General features: G+C 41.2%; 1 non-coding gene across 1 annotated transcript; it reads left to right on the top strand.

The window, feature by feature from the left end:
* Nucleotides 1–2,117: 2,117 nt before the first annotated feature.
* LOC147624123 (small nucleolar RNA snoR1) lies at nucleotides 2,118–2,208 on the top strand. Its single transcript, XR_015269310.1, has one exon. It is a non-coding gene; the product is annotated as a small nucleolar RNA snoR1 (small nucleolar RNA).
* The last annotated feature ends 3,498 nt before the right edge of the window (nucleotides 2,209–5,706 follow it).

The raw sequence follows: 5,706 nt of genomic DNA, 5'->3' as shown, positions 1-5,706 counted from the left end.
GTTAGCCTTTTATGCATTCTATAAGTCTTATTGCTTAATCTTATATGCAGGTGGGCTTACCATCGGGCCAGTCGACGCCATGGAGGCAATCTACCTCACTTGGCTAGTTGGGGCAAACCACACCTTTAATAGGTGCAGGTCTGAGTGGCGTGGGGTCGAGTGGTGTAGGCCCATCATGGTATGGCTGTGATGAGCCCACAGCACCTACCTCGACTAGACCCCCCACCGCTCCCTCACGTCCATCTTCACTACGACGATGACAACATAGTAGGGAGTTTGGGGGGGCTAGTAGACGTGCTAGCGAGGGGGGGAGAGCAGGTTGCTTTTACTTTAGCAAAAGTAGCACTAGGTCTCCTGATGCATCTCCCCAGCAGGGGGCTCTTCATCTGCTCATTATGAGCCAGCTCCCAGGAGACTGATTCCATCATTGGATCCACACACCCTACCATATAATGTGGATGTCGATGGTGCCCTCGTGATAGATGCATGAGAGAAGCAAGTCATGAACCGCACATGCATGTACTTGCTAACTTGGAGTTCGTGAACTCTTTCAAAAAGTGGAAAGCACAAGATGAGCTTTCAAAGTAATATGTCATTGATGTGCTTAAGTTGGAGTTCCCTGTTCCACATGCGGGTCTTTGCTTTCTCGGAGAAGTGGATAACGAGAAGAATTAAGCTTTTTCTCTCTAATAGGAGAGCAAATATCAAGAGAGCGGCAAATAATAATTTAGAAAAGTTCAGCGTTTGCATGCACGAGGAGTGGAGGCACACACACAGCTTCGTGAGAAAGCACCTACATGCTTTTTAACAGAGTGCTTCTCGACTACGGAAGTGAGGGGCTTCACACTTCGGCTTGGGAGCAAAGTCCTTCTTCATTGCTCGTTTCGTAAGTACCTATATTCAGTTCTGAGATAATATATATACTTAATATTGGTCCCAAAAAAATAATATTAGGAACAGTTCTTATTTGTTGTATCAACTCAATTTGGAGTAATCTTGATCATAAGCAGTAGTCGTAAAATATTATATATTATTTTGTATCAAAAATTTTAACGCTCTTATAGATGGATTGGATGTCTGATTTTCGATTTTTGGGTTCATTGATTAATTGATATTTTGAATGTTATCCTTTTCTTAAGGTTTTCACATTTTCATTTTTTCTTCTGTCAAATATTTCAAAAATAAAAATTCTTCTTCTCTACCTTGCCTTGTGCTGAGAATTGCTCGATATGAGCCTCCATGTCTGCTGTGCCCGCCATTGACAAGCCCTACCAAGTTGTGTTTCCCCTTGTTATCTAATATTAACCTTTCTCTCAAGGCATGCTAAACTGAGCGTAGGAAAATTTAAATGATAGGTGACTACTCTCTCAAGTTTCAACACAAGGAGCAGCTATGAAGAAATCATGAGTGAGTAGGAGAGCATGGGGGAAGAGAAACCTTGGTTGCTGTACGGTGAAGGGCACTTACAACCAAGTCTGTTGCACTAACCAACGATGATGGGTTAGCAAAAAGGTGATGCAAGCGTCGTGTTTTTATTACACACAACCCACTTGAAGAACTTTTTTAATGTCGTAGGAAACGTTCCGAAGAAGCCTTGAAGAGGTAAAAATACTTTTCGAACGCCCCTCCAGAAAATCTGGGACACCTCCCTTGGGCGCTTAAAAAATTAGCCCCTCATGGGCGAATGCTCTCTATTGCCCCTCTGTGTGAAATGTCCTGAGTAGTAGTCGCGGTTTAGGGTTAGGTTGTGTGTCTCCGTATGCCAAGAGCACAAAACGAGCGTGAGCCTTGCGGGCCGCGGCTCCATCTTCATGTGTGCTGGTTGGTTGGCGGTCAGTGATGACAAGCAATTTAGCGGATTCTCCTGAAGCTTTAAACGTTCGTGATGTTCTTCATTGTGACCACCGCTTGCTACAATTAGGGTTCGACCGTGTGCAGGCTTTCTTTCCTCTGCTCTGAATGATGAAGATACCCATTGGACGGCATGATATCTTTTGGTGATTGTGAAAACGTCTTGCACTCTAATTTTTTGCTGACATGACAGAGGAAAACAGTATGGTCCTAGATGTTTAGCTTTGTCTGTAGAATTTGGGTGTTGTTTATGTAGGGAGGGATTGTGCGATGATGAGTGTATGCAAGTTTTCTGACACCTCTTGTATGAGAGGAGTGAACTACTTCTCGTTGAACGAAGGCGCATCTCTCTGAGCGAGCTAGGTGAAGTCAAGTCCGATGTAACAATCAGTGCATCTTCTAGAGGTTGTATAGATTGATAGGATTCCAACTGTGGAGTTTATAGTGAATTATTTGGAAGTTGCATTTGAAAGTGATTTAGCCATAACTCAGGTTAATAAAAACCTCAAATATATATATATATATATAAATAGGGTCCGTTTATTTATAAAGTCCACGATATTATTCTAGGGCTCTTCATTCTCTAAAGCTTATCTGCTTGATATAAGATCCTTAACTAGCTGTAGTAGCTTATTTTCCAGATTGCTTATATATGTTCTGTCCCCCTTCACACCATGTTAACATCACCATAGGTTACTAAGTCGTTAAGGCAATAAAAAATGTGCAAGGGCTAAACGACGAGCTTCTTTATGGGATAAATCAAAATAAACCTTGAATTAAGTATTTTTCTACTTTGCATGAGGTCACGAGATCTAGAATTGACCTAATGTGTACATTGTGCTATTACATTTTAACATTACTAGAGCTGTCGTATTGTTATACACTTAAGTATGTTCAAGAGCCTAGTGAAATTTTCTTAAGAGGAAATTGGTTAATTTCTTGGTCCTCGTCGTATCTCCTTACCGTCCAAAAAATAAGATACCATCCAGCCCAAAATGCAAAACTAGGTATGCCTCATGATTTGACGGGTTCTAATCATCATTTGCTATAATGTAGTGCATGTCATTTGAGTGCAACATGATTGGAAGCTCAACTTCTTGCATAGAGACAATATTGAAATCTAAAGGTTCCCACTCATTCCTAGTTTTCTTCCATCGTCTATGTGAGAATACCATTGTGAGTTTTTCTTGCCTATGTAAAACCTCACAATGGTCGCCTCCTCAACCATGGAACACCTAATCGAGTGTCCTTGATGTTCAACCACCTTCATGTTCTAGCCTTGGGGACTTAGAAATATATCAATTTCTTTGTAGGTACTCTCCTTGAAAACATATTAAGTGCTTTTTCGGCACTCTCCTTGCAAACATGCACTGTATGTGTCCTATACACTCCATCTTTGAAAAATGAATAGGCATGAACCAAGTCATATTGGCTTTGTGTGAGCCATACATGCACTTCATTAAGGCATTTATGGAGGCCTGGATGTCAACATGCAAGAAAAATCAAAAGCTTTCAATGGTGAAGTTATTAGGGAGAGGTCATTCTTCTTGGTTGTTTAGGGATGGAAGAGAGAGAGGTTTAAGTCTTTCATAGCCATGTTATGATGAAGGGACAATGTAAGAGGAAGTTTAAAAGAAAACCACATCAAGCATAGATACTTCCTCCCCTACATATTAGATCTCTCTAAGGTTTAAATGAAGTGCTTTCAAAGACCTTGTGAAGCATTCTAGGGGTTTCCACTCAACATAATCTAAGGGAAAAATACATGCGCCATAGATTAAAAAAATCCAATAACAAAAATATCAAACACATCTAATAACCACCACTCAAGGGAGCCTTGTGATTACTATGCTATCAACCAACAACTCTCTGTACTTATAATTTGCTCCAAAAGTTATATGTTGTGTTGGCTCCAACTTCAATAGTGATGGTGGATAGACGTGTTAAACTTTCACAAAACAATTTATCATTATTATTGATTTGGAAATCAAGGATTCTACCTTTACAATTGTGGTGGCTAGGAAATGAGATGACGGTTGCATGGTAACCCATATAAGCCTACTGTATATAGTAAAAATCTATTGTCCATCATTGTCTTCTTAGAATCTTAAAAGTCCCTTTCATTACGGTTGCATATGGTAACCCACATAAGCCTATTGTATAGAGTAAAAATCTATTATCGATCATTGTTTTACACATTGCTTGAGCTCATGCACTCAATAATACCTATTGGTCTTCTTCTATGAAAATTGTTGTGAAAGATTTTATGAAGGAGATATAGAGAAGATGTGTTACACAAAGGGAAAAACGACACTCCATGTCTCCTGTATGGATTCTACATATCTACAATGGGTGGATGAAGGATGCTACAGAGTCTAGAATGTGATACATAAGCTTAAAGAAAACTTGGATATGGTGGATAATAAGAAAGAGAGGGGAAAGTTGGCAGATAGTAGAGGAAGAGCTTGGGAAGGTTAGTAATAAAGTAAAGGAGAGAATAAAGAGGAGGAGGAGAGGTAGGGAGGAGGAATGAGAGAGGAGGGAGGGAGCTGTAAGGTTTCCCCCTTCTAAAATAGGGGAAACACTTAAGATAGTCCATTAAGTCTTAACTTGGAGAAAATTTCTTATTCATCGACACCTTGACCATGCAGAGATTCAAGGATACGATTCATAGGTAAGACCTAGTCCCATCCCGCAAGGGGGAGCGTGATCTTCTAAAAATCAAATCACCTATAATGTAATTGATCATAAATTGGACAACTACTAGACTTGATTTCTAGAGGCAACGATTTTTTCCTCATCCATGCAAGGCACAGCCGTTGGACTAGTCTTCTAGAATAGAGTTGCCCAAGAACCTTTTATCTAGCGTAGGGCTTTTCACTTAATCTGCTGAATATTTTTTTAAAAAACTCTTCTTTAAAAGATAATCAAGCTAACTTGGCCACCATTTCCTTGAGAAGCTTGTAAAGGGAGGGTTGGAGCCGCATCTTCTCTAATCTCGTTATTGCGCACTCCTCCCGAGGTAATATTTTAACGTTTTCGGGAAGGGGCCATTTTGGACGTCATCTTGTAGGGCTCGCTGTCGTCGCAGTCGAAACGTTCTAGTGAGATCTCAATTCTGAGATCATTTGCTCACCGTATGAGCAAAAGACCACAGCGCATGAACCCTCTCTAAGGCTAAAACCTCTTACTAAAGTCAACGCAAATGGGGAGGGGGGATGGCCAGGAGAAGAGTTAAGGACACTGTCTAAAAGAAAGAGGGGGATAGAGGAAAATTGCCTTATTTGAAAAGTAGCAAATGAGGGGGTGTGGAGAGGGGTGGCTATACGGGGCGGTTGTACTACAGCAAGTACACTGCACTGGGACAGACGGCGGTACGGACGGTGGCACAACAGAGCATAAGCTACGCAGAAATGCATGTTGCTGCCTATGGAGCACCCCGGGGGTTTATATAGCTGTGGGATACGGGGGTATGGGCACTGCGCAAAGAAAGGATGAAAGGATGGTGTACCAGCAAAGGCTGTAAATCAGTGGCCTGCATGGCTCAGGGGGAAAGGTACGGTGTCGGTTAACAAGAAAAGTAGACTGATTTGCTATTCTTGTACCGGTGGTAGAGAAATAATCGTCCATCGCTTCAATCCAGACTTCGGCATCCTTCTCAATCTTTGAACCTTCTCCTTTAAAGGAGGGAGGTTACATTTGCTTGAGCACGCGCTTCTTCTCCCGGATATCAGTGTAAAGCGCATTGGGAAGTGGAGGGTGATCGTCCTGGCCATCATTGTAAAAACAATTTAAGATTACAAGATCCATACTTGCACAACACTTATTTTGGAGAGTAAAACATTGAAATCATTT

Source organism: Cibotium barometz, chromosome 26 (genome assembly GCF_041138505.1).
Source record: "Cibotium barometz isolate CiBa-2024 chromosome 26, ASM4113850v1, whole genome shotgun sequence".
In the NCBI taxonomy this organism is placed as follows: domain Eukaryota; kingdom Viridiplantae; phylum Streptophyta; class Polypodiopsida; order Cyatheales; family Cibotiaceae; genus Cibotium; species Cibotium barometz.
The sequence above is the reverse complement of the archived record's forward strand: the minus strand, read 5'-3'. Positions and strand labels throughout refer to the sequence as shown.